The sequence below is a fragment of the Hyla sarda genome, chromosome 4 (genome assembly GCF_029499605.1).
Source record: "Hyla sarda isolate aHylSar1 chromosome 4, aHylSar1.hap1, whole genome shotgun sequence".
Classification (NCBI taxonomy): Eukaryota; Metazoa; Chordata; class Amphibia; order Anura; family Hylidae; genus Hyla; species Hyla sarda.
This window is the reverse complement of record NC_079192.1, coordinates 57,239,900-57,254,704: the sequence shown is the minus strand read 5'-3', so window position 1 is coordinate 57,254,704 and position 14,805 is coordinate 57,239,900.

Below are 14,805 nucleotides of genomic sequence, written 5' to 3'. Positions count from 1 at the left end.
CCTTTGTCCTTCTCCAAAAGTGGCCCTACTTTCCTAAGCCCATTCCTTTATACTCTTAGGCCTCACTCCTCTGTACATATCATTAACCCCTTCCCTACCATTCCCTATCTGTTTCTCATACTACGGTCAGGAGTTTCTGTCTCTCTCGGGCCCACTTTCTGTAAGGTGTCATCTTAACTGCAGGCAGTAGTAGTTTCAAGTGTCCCTATAGGAGCACAGCTACATGGGCATGGGCATCACCCATGGCTTATGCTGTGGATTGGAGTGGGGATATATATAGGGTTGCCACCTTTCTTGCAAAAAAAAAATACTTGCCATGCTAATTTGCATAATAAATTTTATATGCGTGACTATACAGAATATACATATGAGGTGGGAAATTTTGTCCTATTCTAACCCCCATAACTTATTTTCTCTTATACGGGCCTGTATGAGGGCTCATTTTTTGCACCCTGATCTGCAGATTTTAACAGTACCGTTATTGTTTGGATGTGACTTTTTGATTGCTTTTATTTCTGTTTAATTTGGGAGTTGCAGTTGGTTACTAACTACAACTCCCAGCATGCTCTGAGACAGCCTGTGGCTCAGCAGCTGCCCCAAACAAAAACTACAACTCCCAGCATGTTGGACTATATAATAGTATATAGTATAGGTCAGTGTTTTCCAACCAGGGATGCCTCCAGCTGTTGCAAAACTACAACTCCTAGCATGCCCGGACAGCCGTTGGCTGTCCGGGCATGCTGGGAGTTGTAGTTTTGCAACAGCTGGAGGCGCTCTGGTTGGGAAACACTGGTATAGTATATGGTGCAACACTCCGGGAATGTTGGATTAAGATACTTTTAATATAAAAATACCGGTTGGGTGGTCAAAATACCGGCTGTGCCGGTAAAATACCAGCTAGGTGGCAACCCTAGGTATATACCCTATAAGCTGCTTCAAGAAAAGGCTTTGCAACAATCCACTCTGACTTGGCCAGGGTATTTGGACCCAGGGATAGGGTAGCAAAGTAGGAAGAAGAAAAGCCATGCGACCACTCTGACTTTTGACCTTCCACTCCTGGCAGCCATCATTGATGCTCAGCTTCCCTACATTCGTACTCGTAAACATTGATCACATAAGAATATACTGAAATACATTCTTATAGGTAATGATACTTTTTACCAATCAGTGTCAGATAACTTTTCCCCCCTAAATCTCCAGGAGCGTTTGACTTTGCTCTTTGTATTGAACTCTCCGTCCATTAAACATATAATTATGATCAGATCCAGCTTTCCCGGGAGTATAGACACTCTTAGGGTTATCAGATACGAGCTGTGTCAGTAACTGTGTTATGTGGAGTCTAAACATTGCCAGAAATTGCCGTAGTCCTGGGTTGTAGCAGTGACATGGCGGCTGGGCGCACACAATGGGGGACAGTATGAGTGTCGCTCCGCAGATCAGATGTCAGCAGTTCCCAGCAGTGGAGAGGAGCAGATCAGTGCTAACACAGTTAGAATGGTAGAAGTAAAAGGGTTTAATTATATAGGGAATGAAAGGTGATTGCAGACATATAGCACTATCTCTCCCAGTGTGTGTGTGTGTTTGCAAAAAAGCTGTGCTCCATAGATCATTACACTTATAGTTTAATCTTGAATCATTTTTAATTTTTGATATTCCACATTTCTAATTGAGCCCTTTAAATTCATGTCCATGTGAACTATGATAATGTATATACATAATAGAGGAAGGGGGTTATCTGTTAGCTGCAATTCACATTTCACACTGCTGACACTGTTAGATAAGTAGTTGTCAAGCAAAAGAACCTCTGAGTGGCGCTGCTGTTTCCGAGGATAGGTGTAATGAACCAAATCCGGAGAAGTATAGGTTTAAAAAGCTGGAAGGTTTATTGTAAAACAATAAAAACAATAAAACCAATACGGGATAAGATTACGCGTTTTGGGGGAGACACCCCCTTCTTCAGATCAGTGTCCCTGAAGAAAGGGGTTGCTCCCCCGAAACCAATACAGGATAAGATTACGTGTTTCAGGGGAGCCACCACCTTCTTCAGATCAGTGATCTGAAGAAGGGGGTGGCTGCCCCGAAACGCGTAATCTTATCCTGTATTGTTTTTATTGTCTTTGTTGTTATACAATAAACCTTCCAGCTTACTGTCTGGCAGGTAAGTACTAAAATCCCATCACCTTATGGTGGATAACCCCTTTAATAAAGTTTACCGGTCATTTCCCGTGTAAATAATATAATGTTGTCTGAATGGCTCAATGCCATCAGGTTTGACACGGTCGCTCATTTTGATAAGGTTTGGGGTCCTTGGACTGACTCATCTCGTGCAGCTGATATGTCATATCTTTCGCTCTAATACCTACCTTGCTAATCTACTCTGTGTTATTTTACATTATCCAGATCACTTTCCCTTCCTTCCCTTTTAGTTTTTGATGACCTCCCTTTACTGTTCTAGCTCATATTATTATTTTCTGCCTACATTTAAGGAGTACCCCTCCATTGTCCCTCCCATCTACCTTTCTTTTATCTGCCTCCTCCGGATTCTCTATATTTCCCTATATCGTTTTATTGTTATGTATAAGTGGCATTTTTGCTACTATTGTTGAATTCTTTTGTTTATGTCTTGCATTTTAGGCAGATTTTGGCATTTTTATTATTCTTTGCTGCCAATTGTATCCTTTTGACACTAAAGTGTCCTGTCAATTACAAAAACTTTTGACATGTCCTAGGGACATGTTAAAAATTTTCATAGTTCTGGGTCTGTGTTCAGATTGCGAACGATGAAGAATTAACCAAGAGAGAGGCGTAGAGGTGCACAACGCTCTCGCTACTATGGCCCATATTTATCAAAGAATGTCTGCGGTAGAGATATTTTCCCACGTTTATTTGAGTGGTGGGTTTGACTAGCGTGCATCTTATTTATCAAGGATTATCAAGGATGATGAATTTTGCGCAGCTCTGCTGTGGTGGGATAAGCTCTACCACATACACTTTTTTCTAGACACTTGTGAGGGAGGGAAGTAGACACTTTCACGGGTCCTGAATTTGGCAGGTTAGGTGTTTTTACTTACTTTCACAGAGCTGCCGGGACGTTTCTTCTTGCATTTTAGACGCTACAATCAAATTTGATTGCGGTGTCTAAGGGGTTAAAGCCGGGCATCACCGTGATCGGTGATTTCTGGCATTAGAGATGGGTCCTCATGGCAGATAGCTGCCCGGACCACCCAGCTATGACCCGCGCTCAGCTCCTGATCGCATGTCATAGAAGGGGAGTGGGACGCTGTCATCCTCAAGAGGTTAAAGGGGTATTCCGCCCCTAGACATCTTATCCCCTATCCAAAGGATAGGGGATATGATGTCAGATCGCCGGGGTCCCGCTGCTGGGGAGCCCTGGGATCCCCGCTGCGGCACTGCGCTATCATTACTGCGTAGAGCGAGTTCGCTCTGCACGTAATGATGGGCAGTACAGGGGCCGGAGCATCGTTACGTCACGGCTCCGCCCCTTGTGATGTCACGGCCTGCCCCTTTCAATACAAGTCTATGGGAGGGGGCGTGGCGGTCGTCACGCCCCCTCCCATAGACTTGCATTAAGGGGACGGGCTGTGATGTCACGAGGGGCGGCGCCATGACGTCACGCTGCTCCGTTCCCTGTATCGCCCGTCATTACGCACAGAGCGAACTCGCTCTGTGCTGTAATGATAGCGCAGTGCCGCAGCGGGGATCCCGGGGGTCCCCAGCAGCGGGACCGCGGCGATCTGACATCTTATCCCCTATCCTTTGGATAGGGGATAAGATGTCTAGGGGCGGAATACCCCTTTAAAGGTTGAATTGCGGAAGGTAGAAGTGATTCTCACGCCTACTGGTAGGTGGTGTAGCTTTGTGCCTAAAAAAGTACTTTTGCGCACAAAATAGGGACTTTTTACAAAAGTCGCAAATGATAAATACGTGACCACTGCAGGGTTAAAAAAAAAAGTTCTACAGGTAGGCAAAAATAGTAAAACTGTCTATATCAAAAGGCGCATAAAAGTCTCAAAATATACTGCTTGCGCCTGAACTGCGCCTAAACATAAACAAAAAAAAAATGCTCTAAAAGCAATGATAAATCTCCCACTATGTGTCTATAAGACATGGACAACCCCATAGACACGCATTGCAAGTCTGTCCAGGTCAAGTGACACAGAGGCAGGAGAGAATCCCAACCAAAGTAAATGGCGTGCGGGGGAGCGGGCGGTGCTGGAGACTCAGGTAACGGGCCGTATCGCGCGCATGCGCGCGATACGGCCTGTTACCTGAGTCTCCAGCACACGCCCGCTCCCCCGCATGCCATGTACTCGTGGAGGATGGAATAAAGACACATATTTATCTGGTCAGTGCTCCGTTTCTACTTTGTTCTCTTAAAGTGATGTGTACTGCCTAGCACTTTTCAAGTTGAGCGCTACATTACCGGACAGGTGTCATAAAATTGCTGTGGTGTGAATACTGTTACAACGCTGCACTAGCCAGGTTCTATACAGAAAGGTGCAGGGTCCATTCTTTTTACATTGGACTGATAAAATAAGATTGAAATACCATTGTTATGACTGCTGGAACTTAAAGGGAACACCAATCGGGAACCTCTGCTCAAGAATAAGTCATGAATTTAAGTTTGCCGGGGGGGGGGGGGGGGGCTAATCTGTAAAACACCTGCTGATTTCAAGAATGAAGACTTCTGTATCCCCTCTTGATTTTCTCCTTGCATAGCAGAGCTTCAGGCCACCCAGCCATGCAGTGAATGGAGCTTTACTGGAGAGAGGTCCCTTTGCAGGATAAATAGTAAAGGGGATACACCAGTGGTACTCCTGTCTGGGCATTTATGGCATATCCTCTGGGACTCGCACCTTTCTATCATGAAATTGAGGATCCCCGTCCACTTTCAGCCTGGATGTAGCCACCATAGGGGGTTTGGAAGACAAAAACACAGTTTTTAAGTTGCCATAGACATTATTAGTCGTTGGGTAAACAGCGTAACACTAGAATTTACACGATTTCAGTATCTCCAGTGCTAAAGGAATAGAGTAGCTCGAGATTCCAAACTGTTTAACCAACTCCCTATAACTTCTGATTGCTGTAACCAGGCTGAAGGTCACAGGAGGGCCTAATTCTCGATTTAGATAGGTGCAGCTCCCAGAGGAAATTTCAGAAGTGTCCAGATGAAAATACCCCTTTAATCTCTATGGGATGAGCAATTGCAAGTGCCCTCTGACTCCACTTAGATTAAATTGTTTAAGGGAACCAACCTCAGTGAAAACATTGATGGGATTCCATTGTTTATAGTGGACTGGAGCTGAGATCTGTATTGGACTTAAAGGGGTACTCCTGGTGCCAGAAAGTGAAACAGATTTGTAAATCACTTCTATTAAAAAATCTTAATCCTTCCAGTACTTTTTAGGGGCTGTATACCATTAGCTCTACCCCTTTAATAGAGCTAAAGGAGTTGAGACCCCCTTTATTAGATCACTCTTTTTCAGGACATATTAAAGAGGGTGTCTACAGTCTACCCCTTTCAATTTAAAGTACATTATTTGCTAATAATACTTTCTGCAGAGTTCCGTAGAAAGTATTTCTTGCTTTGCTGGTCAGTTTATCACAATTGCTTCACAATTAGATGACGAGGAAAGGAAAATTAGATCATACAAAATCATTGCACAGATTATGAGGGAACAGATGTTGGCAGAATGATGTTATATTACTCAGTTAATAGCAGGTTATTCCATTAATTATTGCTCCCAGTGGAGCGGGATCACAGAATTGAAGCAACAACATCAGAATGTTTAGCTGAACAGACACCAACAAAGTGTCAATTACAAGATACAGCCAAAATCCTAATAGAACTAAACAAAGAGATCCCATTGGAAATGATCATTTTGGTGATAAATTCATCAGATAATTGTTCATTTATAACAATAATTTGTTTTCCCATAGTCCTTACAGCAGCACAGATGGGTTAATCTACCATCTCTACTGGTAGGACCAGTGGAACTTTTTTTCTAAAATATAGGTAAATTAAGTAGTTAATTAATTAACAAAACTTATTAGCTCCCCTATAAACAGGAAGACCACCCCCAGCACAGATTAGGATTTAATGAGGTACTCTGCTGACACAGCGTTAGGAACGTTTTGTTCCAAACGCTGGGTGCGGCTGCAAGAGGTCATTACGTCATGGCCAGGCCCCTTGTGATGTCATGCCACGCCCCCTCAATGCAAGTTTATGGGAGGGGGCATGGCATCTGCCACACCCCTCCTATAGACTTGCATTAAGGGGGCGTGGCAGTGACATCACGGGCGTTGCAGTGACGTCACGACCCCTTGCCCACCGCACCCAGCATTCTAAACGAACGCTGGGTGATGCACAGAGATCGCGGGGGTCCATAGCTGTGGGATCCCAGCGACCAGACATCTTATCCACTATCCTTTGGATAGGGGATCAAATGTCTAGGGGCGGAGTACCCCTTTAACAAGAAGAAGCCCAATATGGGAGGACTCTCATGCAGAGTTGAACGTAAAACTGCTCGCCCAGAGGCTGTGTACTGAGGAACTCTGGCATCTAAACGATAGTGGGAAATAAAAGAACTCAAAGAACTAGCCTTGCAGATTAGGTCCTGTGGTACAGATCTTCAGACCTTATGGCAGTACCTGAAATCAGTGGCGTAGCGTGGGTTGTCAGCAGCCGGGGCAAGGCAAGTCATTTGCGCCCCCTAGCCCATGGATTTTAGCACTCGAGTCTCTTCCACTAGATTAGTTAAAGAAGACCCTTACCCCCTAAGCACATGTATTGTATGTTATGAAAATACTGATGTAATTAAAGTAAAATGAATCTAAATACAAGTTTATTTTCAAACACTTTATTGAGTGCAAACATTACACATTCTCCACATTTTCAGCAGGTCTATGAATACAAATCTGCAAATGTAGTAACCTAGCATGGGCCGTGCTATTATATGTCGTCTCACAACCATCGTAAACGACAAAAAATATCAAGAACAAAAACTAAACATCAAAAGTGGAAAGTGTCCAGTGGATGAAGTGTAACAACCTAGTAGTTAACTGACAGTTCCCACTAACCACTTCTTTAATAAGGCAGCTATCTTTATCAAAGCCCTGGGAATTAATATCTTAAAAGTCATGATTTATGGAGAACTGGAGGCGTGTGGCGGTTCTGGCCTTTACTATACTGCACTTGCAGGATGAGATAAGACAATTAAGACTTTAGACTACATTTTGAGATTTGACTTGAGACTGACTTGACTTGTTACTAACTGGACTTGAGACATACTTGACTGTGGAAAACTTGCATATTCTTTGAAGCACATTCACGCTCTCCAGCACGCGAGACATCTCTGAGACATCTGAAACTCCAGAAGTTAGTCTGTTACTTTGGACAGGCCACCCAGAGGATTCCCTAACCTAGTCCTTCCTTTGCTAGAGGGCCCATCAACTTTGTTCTTGTCCCTAAAGCATCCACATATGTTCATATTACCCCTGTTGCGGGACACGCCATAAGGTTCCAGCTTGTTTCCTGAACCTGAAATATTGTTTTGGATGCAGACTCCCACTAAATTTGTGACAGATGCTGCTGAGTGATGGTAATCCTTCTATGGCTAAGGCCAGACCATGACTAAAGTGTGCTTTAGGTCCCTCCCCTGTCCTTGGGGACTGGGGTGGAAACAGGACAGCCCTTAGGCCTGAATTGGCTGAAGGGTGGACATGTGAGATGTTACCAGATTTACACAGTGAAAATAAGCATTATAAGGATTTTGGGAACAGACAGTTAATCCCTTGCACTACAGTTAGACTCAGTACATGCAGGATACATATAAAAGCATGAAAAATACACATATACACATGCATAAAAACACATTTAAAGACATATGGGGGAGATTTATCAAAACCTGTCCAGAGGAAAAGTTGCTGAGTTGGCCATAGCAACCAATCAGATCGCTTCCTTCATTTTTCAGAGGCCTTTTCAAGAATGAAAGAAGCGATCTGATTGGTTGCTATGGGCAACTCAGCAACTTTTCATTTGGACAGGTTTTGATAAATCGCCCCCATAGACCTGAAATTAAGCTTTGGACCTTTGAGGAAACAGCCACCCAAACAGTGTTCTTGGTAGCAAAGGATCACCACGATCCTGGATACCACAGCCGCACATCTCCTGCCTTGTCCACCATGTTCCATACTGTATTGCTGTTACTACTACTATTACTACTACTAGCCTTACACAGCCAGACATCTCCTGCCTTGTTCATCATGTTCTATACTATACTGCTACTACTACACTACCCTTATACAGCCCACATCTCCTGCCTTGTCCATCATGTTTTATACTGTACTACTACTAATACTAGCTTTACATACTGTACTGCTGCTGCTGCTGCTACTACTACTAACCCTACACAGCCATCTTTCTCCTGCCTTGTCCATCATGTCCTATACTGTATTACTACTACTACTTCTACTACTATTACCCTTACACAGCCGCACATCTCCTGCCTTGGCCATAATGTTTGATACTGTACTACTACTACTTATACTAGCTTTACATACTGTACTGCTGCTGCTACTACTACTAACCCTACACAGACATCTTTATCCTGCCTCCTCCATCATGTCCTATGTTGTATTAGTACTACTACTACTACTATTGCCTTTACACAGCTGCACATCTCCTGCCTTATCCATCATGTTTCATACTGTACTACCACTACTACTACTACTAATACTAGCTTTACATACTGTACTGCTGCTGCTGCTGCTGATGCTACTACTACTAACCCTACACAGCCACCTTTCTTCTGCCTTGTCCATCATGTCCTATACTGTATTACTACTACTACTACTATTACCCTTACACAGCCGCACATCTCCTGCCTTGTCCATCATGTCCTATACTGTATTACTACTTCTACTACTATTACCATTACACAGCCGCACATCTCCTGCCTTGTCCATCATGTTTGATACTGTACTACTACTACTTATACTAGCTTTACATACTGTACTGCTGCTGCTACTACTACTAACCCTACACAGACATCTCTATCCTGCCTCCTCCATCATGTCCTATGTTGTATTACTACTACTACTACTACTACTACTATTGCCTTTACACAGCTGCACATCTCCTGCCTTATCCATCATGTTTCATACTGTACTACCACTACTACTACTACTAGCTTTACATACTGTACTGCTGCTGCTGCTGATGCTACTACTACTAACCCTACACAGCCACCTTTCTTCTGCCTTGTCCATCATGTCCTATACTGTATTACTACTACTACTATTACCCTTACACAGCCACACATCTCCTGCCTTGTCCATAATGTTTGATACTGTACTACTACTACTACTAATACTAGCTTTACATACTGTGCTGCTGCTGCTACGACTACTAACCCTACACAGCCATCTTTATCCTGCCTCCTCCATCATGTCCTATACTGTATTACTACTACTACTACTACTACTACTATTGCCCTTACACAGCCGCACATCTCCTGCCTTGTCCATCATGTTTCATACTGTACTACTACTAATACTAGCTTTACATACCGTACTGCTGATGCTACTACTACTAACCCTACACAGCCACCTTTCTCCTGCCTTCTCCATCATGTCTTAAACTATATTACTGCTAATACTACTACTATTACCCTTACACAGCCACACATCTCCTGCCTTGTCCATCATGTTCCGTACTATACTGCAGACCTACTGCAGCAGTACACATAGTTAATTCATTTGAAAGAACGCCAGATTAATGCTCCACAGTCCTAAGGCACTTTATTGTACCGGTAAGCATAGTAGATCAAATGATGAACGTTTTACTGCCCATCTTGCATCAGCTGGAGTTTACTGAACATCAGTTGGCTGTTGCTGAATATACAGCAAAACTTAGTATCAGATACAGGAGGCTGTATGTATGGGGGATTATCCATGTATAGGATTATGGTCCCCTTATTTGGAGTGATGTACTTTTGATGTGTTTTATGAGTTTTACTGGTTTAGATGTGTATATATTGTATATTGTGTGTTTATTTTTATTGTATGTTATGTACATATATTACTCTTATACACTGAAATAATACATACATTTAGGTGCACTACTGTGGTAGATGTAGACAGTGACATATGACTAACCCTAATGATGTTAAAATTTGAGACATTATCCAGTATATCCTTATATGAAGGACATACCTGAGTCCGCACACCAATGCCAAGGTTTCTCAGGTGGCACGGGACCTAACACTAAACCTACCTGTGATGTATGGGCAATACCAGGGGCCAGTGGGCAATTATAGCGGCATTAGGTCCGACTCACAGCCTGCTCCCATCTTGTACATGGCGGTTTATAAACTCCAAATCTAATGCTCCTTAATCACTATTATAGGCAGCATTTTGGTGCATCTGTGAGGCCAGCAACATAGCAGCCTACTTGGGTGGGGCTCATAGCCTTCCTCCCTCCTCCCATTGTATGTCTGCTTAGCCGCACTGGAGTGAACTGGGAGCAGGCTGTGAGTTGAACCGGATGCCGCTGTAATTGCCCACTGGCACCTGGTATAGCTTATACGGCACAGGTAGGTTTAGTTTTAGGTCCTGTGCTACTTGAGAAACCTTGGCGTTGGTGTGCGGGCTCAGGTATGTCCTTCATATAAGGATATACTGGCTAATGTCTAAATTTTAACATCATTTTGAGGGTTAGTCATATGTCACTGTCTACATCTACCACAGTAGTGCACCTACATTTATGTATTATTCTATATGTTACACATCCACACCTTTCATCTGGTGTAGGAGGCCCTTGTGGCACTTGTAGTCTGCTGCAGGCACAACTGCATTTGGGGTTCAGCATTTCCTGCCATTTGAAACCACGTTTTTTTCTTGTTGTTCAAACCTTATACAGTGAACACATACTGGTCAATATACTCATTATCCAAATAATGCTACCATAAAACCACCAAACATAGTAAACACAATATAGACCTAAAATACTCAGTTAAAACTGTCTTTCTCTGTCCTGATAATACAGCTTTATACTTCCCCATTTGGGTCAACATAATGCCTATACAGCTGATTTAATACGCCCACATAGAGCCTAAATGATATGAAATCATTGCTGTCTAAAAGAGGCCACATAATACTAACATATAGCCACAAAAAGGACATCAAATAGTGTTGCTTCTAGACCTATGTCTTCACGGGGTGGCTAGGAACTGGGGACCCTGCTGGGATCTGCACAGTATCTGTGGTGGGTCCACACAGTAGAAGTAAATACTCTTTACCAGTCAATCTATACTGATCCTCTGCGCACTAACTATAAAATATTATGCTAGTTATTCTTGCTCCCTCTGGATCCTCCGCAGACTGACTACCTATGGTATTACTTGGCTCACACCTGAGCAATCTGTAAGTCTTCATTACTTGTCTGTTTCTGTAATTATTGTCAAGGGCTTGGTTAGCTACCACCGAGAGCAGTAAGTGACTGTATCCTCCCAAATTAATTGAATAATGCAGCATTTTAAATGAAACATCTGCTTAGGAATACATTGTGCATAACGTGATCTATTATCTGTGGAGACCATCTTCTGGCAATCCTCCCAGATGTAAGTGGACCAGGTCCAAGAGAGATTCCATAATGGTGGCTGTAGGGGACGAAGATTGGCTACTCCCCAAGGGTCTAGAAATAGACTTGAGGGATAAGTGCTGTATCTCTGGGTATCTGGGTTCCTGCCAAAGCTCCTTCAAGATAAAACACATGGCCTATGTGGAGACCGTCTGCTCTTCTTCAGCCTGTTGTTCTTAATGGAAATTACCCGCTTCTGCTCTGTCCGGACATGGTGAATTGTACACAACAAATAACATGCAGCTTGGATACTCTCAGCTTGGAGCACAGAATCTCACAATATCAAAAATATATTAGTAGTCGAAAAAGGATGCAGGGTCTGTGGTAGATTTCAATGTAGACTTTTATTGTCCCGAATAGACATAATACAAGTTTAAGGAATTCCCTCATTAAAAACATAAATAAATCAGGATAAACAAAAAGTTGAGAAACCCAGACAAGGTCCTTTTTATGGGAAGAGGGTGCGGTCTACTTCACCTTTAACCAGGGAATGATAAAGCCCTTTGCTGTGGTTGATCCCTACAAGAAAGTCTTCTTTATTACTCCATATTTAAATGAGCACCATCAGATCTGAAAACTTTTTATATGTTGTTACTGATGAAGACTAAAGACCTTTTGTAATATGATTATTTAAAATATTTTGAATATTTATTAAAGAAAGCGGCTCCTGAAAATCCCACCACTAGGGGTCCTCATACTTACTGAGACACTAACCAGTTCTGCAGCACACCCCTTCCACTGAGAGGATTTCTAACATTGTGAGCCAATGAAAATAGGTATTTTTTTATAATAAATATAGGTGATAGAGGCATAAAAATTACAGTACAGACCAAAAGTTTGGACACACCTTCTCATTAAGAGTTTTCTTTATTTTCATGACTATGAAAATTGTAGATTCACACTGAAGGCATCAAAACTATGAATTAATACATGTGGAATTATATACATAACAAAAAAGTGTGAAAATGTCATATTCTAGGTTCTAGCCACCCTTTGCTTTGATTACTGCTTTGCACACTCTTGGCATTCTCTTGATGAGCTACAAAAGGTAGTCACCTTAAATGGTCTTCCAATAGTCTTGAAGGAGTTCCCAGAGATGCTTAGCACTTGTTGGTCCTTTTTGCCTTCACTCTGCGGTCCAGCTCACCCCAAACCATCTCAATTGGGTTCAAGTCCGGTGACTGTGGAGGCCAGGTCATCTAGCGCAGCACCCCATCACTCTCCTTCTTGGTCAAATAGCCCTTACACAGCCTGGATGTGTGTTTGGGGTCATTGTCCTGTTGAAAAATAAATGATGGTCCAACTAAACGCAAACCGGATGGAATAGCATGCCGCTGCAAGATAATGTGGTAGACATGCTGGTTCAGTATGCCTTCAATTTTGAATAAATCCCTAACAGTGTCACCAGCAAAGCACCCCCACACCATCACACCTCCTCCTCCACACCAGCACACCTGTGAAGTGAAAACCATTTCAGGTGACTACCTCTTGAATCTCAACAAGAGAATGCCAAGAGTGTGCAAAGCAGTAATCAAAGCAAAAGGTGGCTACTTTGAAGAACCTAGAATATGACATATTTTCAGTTGTTTCACACTTTTTTATGTATTTAATTCCACATGTGTTAATTCATAGTTTTAATGCCTTCAGCGTGAATCTACAATTTTCATAGTCATGAAAATAAAGAAAACTGGTTGTTCCCCATGCCCAGCCTAAGCAGTGGTGATTCCTTTCTGGGAGCGGTGAGCTGACATATTCACTTTCTGCTGCCTTCTTCCTGTTCTCCCTCCTCTTATCACTACTAAAAGTTCCATGCCTTAAAAAGTACCTACCACCATAAAAAACTAAAGACATATCACTATGTTATGTCAGAAGTTTTCCAAAGTATTGCTCAAATAGTATCTATATGTTGGGGTCTGGCCACCACATGGCTACCACTCTTCAATATAACATAAAAGGCATTGCCAGGACACTCATCTCCTCCCTATCACACTCCATACTTATTTGTGCTTACACCCTTTATTTCTGTCTGTGACCTCCCATGGTCAGGACTTGTTTTAATATGTCTCAAACTGGACATTCTTCTAAGACCTTTATGTTAGGATCAGGAGTGAACTATAATCATAACCGGCTAGTTTTAGTAGGGTTATTCCCTTATTTTGGCGCACTGTGTCTGCGCCAATGTGCGACAGTGTGCACCAGGAAACTCTGACAAACCCAACATTGCATTGTTAAACGCTGAAAAAGGGGCATGGTCGCAAAGGGGGTGCGACCCAAAAAGGAGCGTGGTTTCATAGCCCAAGCTAAGTACTATTGAATTCACAGAAATTCCTATGAATAAATGGCTGGAAATTTCCACTTGGAAAAAGCTGGTCAGAATTTCCTGACTTGTTAATCTGTGACTCCCCATAGTAAATAGAGAGGAATCCTGCAATTCTGAAACAACATTTTACATTAGTAAAAACCCAACACACAGTAAATGAGGGCCATTGTTTGGACTTTGTATGGCATGACCATGTAGGTTCTGTAAGGAAGTAATACTTAAATACTTTATAGTATTTAGTCATTATAATGTGCTACAATGCAGCCTGTATATGGCAGTATTATCTTGGAACTATGAGGCACTATTATGTGGTCTGTTATTACAAGAACATGTAAAAATACCACTTTACTTGTTGCCCACACTCCATTTTCTCAGGAGGGGTCCCATAGGTTACCCTGTAGGTCACATGTCACTGGTACCTTCCCTTGTTACAGTCACATGAAAACAGTTCTTAAGGTATATAACATTTTATGTACAATGCATTACATAACATAGGAACTTAGGATTTATTATACAAGACACAGGTGCAGGGGGGGGGGGCAGGAGTCACAGAATGCAGTCTGCCTGACAAGGCAGCTAGGTTACATGGGGGGCAACTCCTGTATTGGGCCACCACAAACTCCCCCTCTTAATAACAGCCGTCCTCGGCACCCAGTCCTGGAGGGCGGACACTGGGTGATAGTTATAGCAATAACAGTTCCTGGGGCACTTCAGAAATGTCCTTCTCAGGGCTGGTGAACAAATAACTGGGGAAGAGTCCATGTGGCATTGATGGTAATGTCCTTACATGCTCAGTTTATGACAAGGGTATTTGAGAACTGGG